The sequence below is a fragment of the Pinus tabuliformis genome, chromosome 1_1 (assembly GCF_031772625.1).
Source record: "Pinus tabuliformis cultivar Carrire ecotype Pingquan chromosome 1_1, CPIR1, whole genome shotgun sequence".
In the NCBI taxonomy this organism is placed as follows: domain Eukaryota; kingdom Viridiplantae; phylum Streptophyta; class Pinopsida; order Pinales; family Pinaceae; genus Pinus; species Pinus tabuliformis.
Genome location: NC_142297.1, coordinates 572,813,840 through 572,826,165, shown reverse-complemented (window position 1 = coordinate 572,826,165; position 12,326 = coordinate 572,813,840). Strand labels below are relative to the sequence as shown.

The window sequence follows — 12,326 nt, the reverse complement described above, 5'->3', positions numbered from 1 at the left end:
TTTGTTGAGATCTACTTCCACATAAATGTGTGCAAATGTGTAAATTTTTTCCTCCGTTCTTTCTGTGTCCATTTTAATGAAACGTCCAATGGTGTTTCCTATACCAGCTAGTACTTGATGGCTCCAGAAATGTAGAGGTAGGTTGTGTAGGCGAACCCAAACTGACATCTGGATACAATCATTGTATTTGGATAAAAATCTGGAAACCATGGAGTAATGAAGAGACCAGTGGATCCCATGAACCATGGTCCTTCCCTCATGATGATGTCCCTTTCCTCTGATGTAGAAAATTTAACAATGAAGAAACCTTTGGAACAAAGATAAATGTCACATGTATTAGTCCAGGTTTTGAAGACCCAATGGAAGAGGTCCATAGGTTTAGGCCAAAAATAGTTGAATCTAGATATTATCGCTTGTTTTTCCATTGTAGAACAGTACTCATCTGTTTCTGGAGTATCCATATTCAATTCTAGGGTGTAACTCAGTCGATCCACAATGTATGGAGCAAGTTCTGTGCCAACTTTCTTTTATAATGTTGTTGTTGTTTTCTTTCCTTCAAGAATGTTCTTGAAAGATAAACCTTCACTTTTTTGTTGTTGATGCATTTTTGGGGTTTTTGTTGTGTTGCATCCCATGCCACTGCTTGGAGGGTTTGTTTTGCGGTGGGCCTCCCCTCAGCCTCAGATTGAGAGTAATGGTAGACTCAGATAAAATTTTGTAGACCATAAGAGGTTTGTGTTCTTGTAGTACCCTGCCTCCAAAGATAAAAACCTATGATCCGGTAGGATAACCAGTATGTTGGAAGATGTTGTGCTTCAGGTTCTGTACAATTTTGGTAACCTGCACCTAAGCCAGATGTGTCCTCCCAGAAGGGGTTTTGATAAAAAATTGAAAGGGAGAAGGGTTTACCAATGATTCAGATTTTTATTTTATCTGAGTGAAAATTTACCCGTTCTCCTCAGTTTTGCTGCACAATTTTGTATTCTCGGTGCTTACCTTTAGGGACTAGAAGCGCCAAGTATGGGCGAGATCGGGCCCTGTCTGAGTTGCATCAATTGCTTTGTTGGGCCTGTTCAACTCCTCCAGGTCCACACGGTGTTGTCAACAATCCTTCCTCTCCCTTGTCTGAACCACCCCTTACCTTTGTCTCTGTGCTCGATTTGAGCTATCATACCCTCTCCTTCTATCCCCGTAGCCAAAACCCTATCCCTTGCAAAAACCCTCTCGTGCCCCGAATTGTTCAATCCATGATTGGTAATGGGAGGCTGCGTTGCAGTTATGGAAATCCAGTGTAATCTGGCCAAACTTATTTGCAGGTTTGAGTCGAGCTTGACACCATGGAAGAAACGCAAAGGCACGAGCCAATTGGCAGCAAATAGGGTGTCAGATTTGAGAACTTCAATGCATTCTTTGTCTCTGGGCCTATTCTGTGCCACGTCGTCCTCTTTTGCTTCTGCTGTAGTCGAAACCCTAGCTCCTGCAAAGGCCCTCTCGAGCCCCTGGTCATTCTTTTCATATTTTGCATTGGGAGGCTGCGCTGTGGTCATGTAAACCCAGTGCGGCCTGGCCATAACTATACGCAGGGTCAAGCCTAGCTTGGCACCATGGGAGAGAGGCAAAGACATAGAGCAGCCGGAAATTTCAATGCGCCCAACAACATAAACATTGGATGCCATTTTTCTTTTCTCTTCCCTATCACCACGCATTGAATTATATATATATATATATATATATATATATATATATCGGTAAAATACTTCTATTAAGTTGTCAAAAAAATACATCTTGCAGTTTAGATTACCCTTTCTCTCTGGCTTCACTTTGACCAAATTTGTTAGCCAATAGAACAATACAAAAATTGAGAAGATATTGCCATGTTTCATATGAGCTCCATGGGCAAAAGGACCTTGCATTCCAAAAAACTAACAACACCAGAAAAGAACCAACATATGGCTTTCACAAAGGAGGATTTGGTACATGAGAAACACCTTGGCCTGGAGGGTGGCCATGACCTTCGTGCACATAGAAGTCAATATGGATAGCCAAGCTTCTATTTCGTCAAGCCGCTTATTGGTTCTATGGTGGTTCCGATGCACTAAGATAAAGACACTTCAAATTTTCCTCTTGGCTGAACTGAATATCATTAATGTACACACTGATTTCATTGCAGTCTTCATACCCTTGTTCATGCAATACGTCTAACCTAGCCACCAAGTTCCACAATTTCTCAATAATCGAGGCAAGCGAAAGTGCCTACACCCCTACCCAATGAATAGGCCTGGTTGTGGGAACTCCGCCCTCCTCATCGAATCTTTCCCCGTCCAAGCCCCTGCTGCCACCATCCCACCAGGCATGACCCATCTAGCATTTCATCACTATAATGTGCACATTGCACGAGATTTACTATGAATCCAAGATGCTTGAGCCACACCCACTCAACCAACAAATAGAATTCCACCACTTGGGATGGTGCTCAGCCACCCGCCTCCCACAATGGCCGCAACTATATTCAACCAAAAACTGAATACTCGGACAAAAGGGCTAAAAAAACATCCCCAACAACACTATTTCTCCAAGCGAAATACTTAGCAAGCCCAAAGATACCTACTACAGTCTAAATTACTGTCACCCTCTAAAAGGACAATATTGACAAAGTCGTGAATGAAAGAGGTATGCACAGAAAAACCTTTCCCAATGCCCACAATGAACCAATGACTATGAAAGTACCGAATTAGAATGAGAAAATGACGAAACAAAAACAAAGCCACTACTATCGAACACTGGACATAAGAAAAGAATGAGAAGTAATTAAGGCTTGGGTGGGAACTTTCACTTACCAAAATTATGACGAGAATTTGAGACTTTCAGCTTTGAATGAGCATTGCAGTTCAAATTGGCTCAAAAAGTATTACATTTGACATCACAGGCCTAGTCTACAGGCAACCCTGGCTCCTTTCTACTAGATCCGACACTATCCTGCATGTCACCAACCAATGTGCCCACTGCACACATACCTTGCTTCACTAGCACTGAGTAAACTCAAACCACTCAGGCCAAAAGGCATGCATAGGTAATGGGCATGTGCATACTTAGTCTCATTAAAACTGCTCACCCTTCCTCCCATACCAAGACAACAAAAATGCCGATAATGCATGCTTGTTTCCATATATAATAATCCTGCTCCTTCTTGATGGTTCCATCCTTCCCTGCCACACATCTTGGCTGCCGCTAGAAATTTGAGCACACGTTTGTTCACCCACCCCATCAGGGTATATATAGAGAGAGTCTTAACCATCATCTATCAAATTCCCCATCAGGGTTTGATGTATATATATAGAGAGAGTCTTAACCATCATCTATCAAATTCTTAGAAAGATGCAATTTTTTAAAATTTTTCACTAAAAAAGATTTGCAGCTCAAGACATTTGATCAAAGCAGCTCAAGACATTTGATCCCATTTTCTCCCTTTGAGCTTATTAAGATGGATCTATATTGGCTTACTCTCAATTACTTCATCTCTATATAAATAGATCTTTAAATTTTAGATGTAAATTAAGATGGAAATTGAAATATTTTTTTTGTTATTATTATTTTTTTAATTTGTTATATATATCTATTTATTATTTTTAAATATAATATTAATTAAAACATATATATCTATGATATTGCAATGTAACACTTCAACTCAATTATGGAAAATACTTTCCAAAAATGTATTTATCTCAAATATCATGAAATTTTTATGTTTTAATTTATTTCCTTATTACGGTCAATAGATAATTTGCAGAAATGCCCACACCACTAGAGTGGAATTCCATTCAAAGTAATAGAGTGGAATTCCATTCAAAGTATTAGATAATTTTCTGAAATGCCCACACCATTAGAGTGGAATTTGTTCGGAAGCCATTCAATCTTTTAAAATTAATGACAATGAGACAAATATATCAATTTGTTCGGAGGCCATTCAATCTTTTAAACTTAAGCAAAGGAATTGAAAAACAATACCCTACCACTCAAGCTACAGGGCGAAGACTTCATGCTTTAAACAAAAAAAGGGCAGGTAAAGATTTACAGGTTGCTATGTAGAGATAAAAGTAACCAATGGAAGGCGAGAAGTCGGGACGGCCAGGACTTCATCAGCTCTAGGGACTGTGAGTCCAGTAAACTTTTCAGACATATCCAATTCCTCACCAATCTCATCAGGAAGTCTCCAGTCGAAGCGGTGCACTAGTTGTGCCACTACACACTCTACAAGAAGCATTCCCAGTAGCTCTCCAGGACATCATCTCCTGCCTGCTCCAAATGGGATACACTCAAAGTTCTTAATTTTTTCATCCAGGCAGCCATCCTGCATGAATCTCTCCAGCACGAACTGCTCCGGTTCCTCCCATGACTTAGGGTTCCTTCCTATAGCCCACAGGTTCACCAGAACACGAGTGTTTCTGGGGATTTCATAGCCTAACACATTGCAACCTTCTTCAAAAAAGTGGGGAATGGCAAGCGGCACTGGTGGATGGAGTCTAAGCGTTTCTCTCACCACAGCTTGTAAATAAGGGAGGCCAGGAAGATCAGATTCACGCACCATGCGCCCCATTCCAACAACACGTTGCAGCTCGTCCTGAAGCTTCTGGAGCACTGGTGGGTTCCTCAACAATTCAGACATTACCCACTCTATTCCTACAGCCGACGTGTCCGTGCCAGCAGCCAACATAGCCTGCCCTTTCATCATAATCAATATAATTCATATCATTATAATCAGTTTTAGAAATTTGGATTTATTTACCCACAATCAAATTAGCAAAGCCTAATTTCAAAGGTGTGTTTAATCAATTACCTCCTAATCATAAAAGTGATCTTTGATTAACGAACTAGAACAACTCCCTTGGTGCTTTAATTTTACAAAATTTTATGTAATAAAATATATGAACATTTATCAAGAAATTTCTATGACAAATAATTCATTTGAAAGTAAAAATAAAAATGATACTCCATTTTTTACATACATAGAGAATGGCCTTTATATTGTCTCTGGTAATTTGTAACTCCATTGTTGAAACTGTAATTTCAACTGCGCATTTATTGCAGCGTTGTTTAGCAAAACCACTAGTTTTATATCAAACCACCTTTTCCCGATTGTGGTACTTGTCAGGAGGGCTCTGATCACCCCGACCTGCTGCCACGCATCTAGTGTACGATTTCAAAACCGCCCATCCCCTGAAACGTAATGTTCGTTTAGTTTGGGAAAGCGATATATGTCTGATTGCGAGGATGACTGTCCGCCGTCGATCAAGTCAAAGCTGCGTACAGGTCTACAGGGCATGGAGATTGCATGGAGTAAAAATTTTCTTTTGACCACCGACATTGATAGGGAAACAATTAATGTAATTTATTTTGGTTCATGGAATATAGGTAAAGGCCTTTAATTTTAATGTTTTTTTACGGGTGTAATTTTTTTTGGGTAGATGTAAAACAAAAATGTGAACCCTTGTTCTGTATTGCATAACAATGAAAAAAAAAAAACGCATCAGCGTGAAAACAAGGGGAGAAACAAAATTTACACACAGTAGTGTAAATGTAATTTTTCGTTGGTGAAGATATGAAAGTAATATGAAGCAGAGTGAAGTTTTTGTGTTAAAAGCAAACAGTGCGAAACAAGAACTGTGTATGTAGTTTTTTTTTTTTTTTATGATGGAGGTTTTTGTAATACGCATGGGCATATGATGAAATTTTTACAACAGTAAATCTATGTAAGAATTTCTTATTTTATAGGAGTGAATGTGAAAGTTTTTCACATAGCAGTGAATGAGAATTTTACACAGCAGTGTAAAATTATTTGCAAAAGAGACAGAGTAATTTTTTTAAAGTTTTTGGTGAATCCCTCTGAGAGAGAGGAAGAAATATTTAACAGGTAGTATTTATCAATGAATATAAAGTTTTTTATGGGTGTGAAAAATCTCTGTTCTCAGAAAACAATTTAGCTTCCCTATGTAAAAGATCATGTGGTAGAAACAGAGCATTTTCTCTGTTCTTTTGTGTTTGAAATTACCAGAAAATTTCCAACATGGTATCAGAGCAGATCCAGGCTCTTTGAAGGTGTCAAAGAAGCTGAAGGAAATATTTTTACTGGAGCAGCTTCTCCAGCAGAGTGAAGACAAAGTCAAGAAAGGATTAAAATATTTCTCAAAGTTTTTGTGTAGCTGTTGAAGACAGTCAGTGTTTTCTTAAAAATACAGTCAAGGATTTAGAAGCATAGCTAAGAATGCAAGGAATGGCTAGCACTAGCACAAGCACTAGCATGGGTATTTTTAATACTCACCTCCCACAGTTTAATGGGAAAAACTATGACTATTGGGAAATAACCATGAGAGCCCTGTTTGCCTCACAAGATTTATGGGAATTTATTGAATATGGGTTTGAAGAACCAGGAGATGAAGATGAGTTTAACAGTTTGACACAAGCAGAGAAAGATTTGTTGAATAATAATAGGAAGAAGGATTCAAAATCCCTCGTATTTTTGTATCAAGCAGTGCATGAGAGTGTGTTTCCAAGGATAACAACAGCCAAGACATCCAAAGAAGCATGGAAAACTCTCAAGACAGCCTATCAAGGCATGTAGAAAGTGAAGACAACAAAACTACAATTGCTGAGGAGAGATTTTGAGAATCTGTGCATGAAGGAGTCAGAAGATATTGACTCATTCTTCACACATGTGATTGGATTGGTCACATAGATGAGGTCTCATGGAGAAGTTCTTGAAGAAAGGAGGATTGTGGAGAAACTGTTGAGGGTCCTACCCTCAAGGTTTGATGTGATTGTCACCACCATAGAAGAGACAAAGGATCTCTCAAACTTTACAGTTGATGAACTTCATGCATCACTAATAACACATGAGCAGAGGTTGAGTAGAAATGAAAACTCATCTCTAGAGAAAGCCTTTAAGACCCAGATGTCCTTTGGAAGAGGAAGAGGTCAAGGAAGAGGAAACAAGAGAGGAAGAGGCAAAAGCGAAAACAGAGGTGGAAGAAATAGTCCAGCAAACGCTCAAGGAAGAGGTAGCAATCCAAATCAGAACCAAGGCCAAGGCAGCAACAAACAAAGTGGGCAACATCATGCTCAAGGACAAAGGTATGAAAAATCCAATGTCCAATGTTATTACTGTAAAAAATATGGGCATTATGCTAATGAATGTAAGAAGAAGCAGCATGCTATGACTAATAGATCAAGTGCAAATATCACTAGAGAAAATATCAGCCAAGATAATGTGCTGTTAGCTTGTAATATGGCTGAAAAAAACAGTGATGATATATGGTTTCTAGACTCCGGTTGCAGCAACCATATGACAGGAAACATAGCCTTGTTTTATGCTTTAGATCATAATGTGAAATCACAAGTCACACTTGGGACTGATAGTAAAATTTCTGTTATGGGAAAAGGAGAAGTAAAAATATTTACAAAGAAAGGTGAAAAGAAAACCATAGCAGATGTTTATTATGTTCCTCGAATGAAGTGTAACCTCTTGAGTATTGGACATCTTGTTCAAAAGGGGTACAATGTTTTCTTTGTGAATGATGTATGCACCATTATGGATAGAGCACCCAACAAACGATGTATTGTTGAAGTAAAGATGACAAGGAACAAGATGTTCCCTCTCAGAATAAGGGCAGATTTGAAAAACAAAGAAGTAATTGCAGTAGTTACCCAAGAGGCTTTCCAAAGCGTACCAAAGGATGAAAATTGGTTGTGGCACTTGAGATTTGGACATATCAACTTTGGAGGTGTTAATTTGTTGAGTAGAAAAGGAATGGTAAGAGGATTACCATTGATAGAGAAACCATACATCCTTTGTGAAGGTTGTATCTTGGGGAAACAACACAGAGAAAGTTTTCCATTAGGGAAAGCATAAGGGAAAAGGCACCCTTAGAGATTGTCCACTCAGAATTATGTGGACCGATGCAAACTCCATCACTAGCAGGCAACTAATATTTTCTAACATTCATTGATGATTCTACAAGAAAAACTTGGGTTTATTTCTTGAAGAACAAAAGTGAAGTGTTTGAAAAATTTCGAAATTTCAAAGCGCTTGTAGAAAATCAAAGCGGGCTGCATATCAAAGTTCTAAGAACTGACAGAGGAGGTGAGTATATCTCCAAGGAATTCCTATGGTTTTGTAGAGAAAATGGGATTCATAATCAATTTACAGCTAGGTACACCCCACAGCAAAATGGAGTTGCCGAAAGGAAGAATAGGACCATCATGGATATGGCGAGGAGTATGTTGAAGGCAAAGCATTTGCCAAATGATTATTGGGCTGAAGCTGTACATTGTGTAGTGTACATTTTGAATAGGTGTCCTACAAAAGCAGTGATGAACGGAGTGGCAGAAGAAGCATGGAGTGGGAGAAAGCAAGGAGTCACCAACATGAAAGTTTTTGGATGTGTGGCTTATGCACACATTCCAGATCAGCTAAGGAAGAAGTTGGATAGAAAAGGGGAGAAATGTATTTTCATTGGATACAGTGAGGAATCCAAAGCTTACAGGTTGTATATCCCATCTACCAATAAGTTTTTTGTGAGTAGAGATGTTCAGTTCATTGAGGAGGAAGATTGGGATGGAAGCATAGAGAAAACAATGAATGTTAAAAATTGTTTGTCTGATGATGAAGATGATGAGGAGATGGCTGAAACACATCCCCAAACAATAGCGCCAACACAAGGATAGCAAGGGACACCCTTGAGGAGAATTGAAAGTGCTTCTCCAAGCAAACCACAAGGAGGAAATTCAAGTGCATCTTCAAGCACTTGTACACCAAATGAAAGAGGTAAGAAGTTCAGAAATTTAAGTGACTTTTATGGTGAAGGTATGAATTTTTTGTTTGCTTTATATTGTCATGTTAATGACCCTATTCATTTCGAAGATGCAATTAAGGATAAGAAATGGATAGAAGCTATGGATGAGGAGATTAATGCCATAGAAAGAAACAAGACATGGGATTTGGTTGAACTACCAAAAGGTAAAGAAGTCATTGGAGTTAAATGGGTTTATAAGACCAAAAGTAATGCTGAAGGCAAAATAAAAAGACACAAGGCAAGGCTGGTTGTCAAAGGATACAAGCAGCAGTATGGGAGAGACTATGAGGAAACTTTCACACCGGTTGCTAGAATGGAAACCATGAGAGCAGTGTTGTCCATAGCAGCACAAAACAAGTGGAAAGTTTACCAAATGGATGTGAAGTCAGCATTCCTAAATGGAGTGTTAAAGGAAGAGGTTTATATTGAGCAACCTCTAGGCTATGAGAAGAAAGGCCAAGAGCACAAAGTGTGCAGATTGAAGAAAGCTCTTTATGGGCTGAAGCAAGCACAAAGAGCATGGTACATTAGGATAGATTCCTATCTACTGGAAATCGGATTTGAGAAGTGTGAGGGAGAACCCGCCCTCTACATCAAAGAGAAGGATGGTAAATTACTAATTGTTGTGTTGTATGTTGATGATGTTATTTTTACAAGTAATGATGACTACCTCATTGAAAATTTCAAATCAGTCATGAAAGAAGAATTTGAGATGACTGACATGGGTTTGTTGAGATACTTCTTAGGAATAGAAGTAGATCAAAATGAAAATGGGATTTTTATCTCACAGGAAAAATATGTAAATGAAGTGTTGGAAAGATGTAACATGTAAGACAGCAAGGCAGCAATCACTCCCACAGTGATGGGATTAAAACTCAGCAAACAGGCCAGCAACAAGGATTTTGATCCTAGCTTGTATAAGAGCATAGTTGGTAGCCTTATGTATTTAACTGCAACTAGGCCTGATATAATGTTTGCTGTTAGTTTAATTTCCAGATTCATGGGGAGGCCAAAGGAAGCACATTGGCAGGGAGCAAAAAGGATTCTGAGGTATGTTAAAGGTACTAAAAGGTTTGGCATTTTATATACTGTCTCAGAATGTTCAGATTTAATTGGATACACTGATAATGATTGGGCTGGAAGTGTAGATGATTGGAAAAGCACATCCGGTTATGTCTTTCACATGGGTTCAGGAGCCATTTAATGGGCTTCTAAGAAACAGCCTATTGTGGCGTTGTACACAGCAGAGGCAGAATATGTGGCAGCTACAGCAGCATCATGTCAAGCAGTTTGGATGAGCAGAATGTTAAGGAGCTTATGCCAAGAGCAGGTAAAAGCAACGGTGATTTTTTGTGACAATAGCTCAGCTATTGCATTATCCAAGAATTCGGTGTTTCATAAGAGAACGAAACACATCGACACAAGGTTTCACTACATCAGGGAATTGGTGAACAATGGAGAAATTGTTTTACAACATTGCAGGACTCAGGGACAGGTTGCAGACATTCTGACCAAGCCATTGGACCAGAAAAGTTTTGAGTTTTTGAGGAAATGTCTGGGTATGACTGATAACTCAGCAGTTGAAATTAAAGGGGAGTGTTGAAACTGTAATTTCAACTGCACATTTATTGTAGTGCTTTTTAGCAAAACCACCAGTTTTATATTGCACCACCTTTTGCCGATTGTGTTAGTTGTCAGGAGGGCTCTGATCACCCCGACTTGCTGCCACGCGTCCAGTGTACGATTTCAAAACCGCCCATCCCCCGGAACGTAATGTTCGTTTGGTTTGGGCAAGCGATATACGTCCGATTGCGAGGATGACTGTCCGTCGTCGATCAAGTCAAAGTTGTATACAGGTCTGTAGGGCATGGAGATTGCGTGGAGTAAAAATTTTCTTTTGACCGCCGACTTTGACAGGGAAACAATTAATGTAATTTATTTTGGTTCGTAGAATATAGGTAAAGGCCTTTAATTTTAATGTTTTTTTTACAGGTGTAATTTTTTTTGGGTAGATGTAAAACAAAAATGTGAACCCCTATTTTGTATTGCATAACAATGAAGAAAAAAAGGCAGTAGCATGAAAACACGGGGAGAAACAAAATATACACACAGTAGTGTAAATGTAATTTTTCGTTGGTGAAGATATGCAAGTAATATGAAGCAGAGTGAAGTTTTTGTGTTAAAAGCAAATTGAAAACGCACAGCAGTGCGAAATAGGAACTGTGTATGTAATCTTTTTTTTTTATGCTGGAGGTTTTTGTAATACGCATGAGCGTATGATGAAATTTTTACAGTAGTAAATCTATGTAAAAATTTCTTATTTTATAGCAGTGAATGTAAAATTTTTTCACATAGCAGTGAATGATAATTTTACACAACAGTGTAAAGTTATTTGCAAAAGAGACAGAGTAATTTTTTTAAAGTTTTTGTGAATCTCTCTGAGAGAGAGGAAGAAATATGTAACAGGCAGTATTTATCAATGAATATAAAGTTTTTTATGGGTGTGAAAAATCTCTGTTCTCAGAAAACAATTTAGATTCCCTGTGTAAAAGATCTTGTGGCAGAAACAGAGCATTTTCTCTATTCTTTTGTGTTTGAAATTACCAGAAAATTTCCAACATCCATGTCTTTATCCACAGAAGCTGCAAGCAAAACATCTACCAGATCTCGTGTCACATTGGGGTCATTCTGGGCAACGTGTTCGTCTACTATTTTCTCGTGGAACTTGTCTTGTATGCGATGTATTTCCTTGACGCCTCGGTTGATACCTTGCAGATCCATCTATTCCAAGTATGGTATATAATATCCAATATTAAAATCACCAAGCAACATAAAAGTTTCCTTGATCATTGCTATGACTCCTTTATTGCCAATGAATTCGTGGTTAGAATACTTTCTACCGAAAGTCATCCTGCAGATTATATCTTTAGTAAGGATTGACACAGTTTGGCCAATGTTTATTGGATGGTCTGAATCATAACAAAGACTTCCTCTTTTCTGATAAAGCGGAAGTAATCCAACCATTCGGAGCTGAGCATTTGTAAATCACAGACCTTAGAATTTGCCTCTAGTAAGGGCCATATGGAGCAGACGCGACGTCCAAATAATTATACAATAAGTAATTACCTGCAATTGTTAGAGGTCTACTGACAAAAAGCAGATCACGAGTCTTCATAAACTCCCTTTCCATCTCAGGAGACGAGATGACCAAGACGAGCTTGGAGCCAGAGTAGAGAGACATGAGAGGCCTGGATTTCAGAGACAATGCTACCAGTGCTTGGTGCGGAAGCCCTCCTAGTATGTAAAGCATATTTCCGACGATGGGCAATGGGAAATGCCCAGGGGTTAGCTTCTTGTTTCTTACCCTGACGAAGAAGCTCCATCCCACCACCAAAGCAACCAGCGCCGCAACGAGTTTCAGATAAAACTCAAAGTAGTAGGTAGACTTTCATGCTATCCAACACCTAAGAATGTTGAACC

At 38.8% G+C, this 12,326-nt stretch overlaps 1 pseudogene; it reads right to left on the bottom strand.

Annotated features, from left to right (window-relative positions):
- Positions 1-4,282: 4,282 nt before the first annotated feature.
- Positions 4,283-11,627, bottom strand: LOC149214476 (cytochrome P450 71AU50 pseudogene; annotated as a pseudogene).
- Positions 11,628-12,326: the final 699 nt, after the last annotated feature.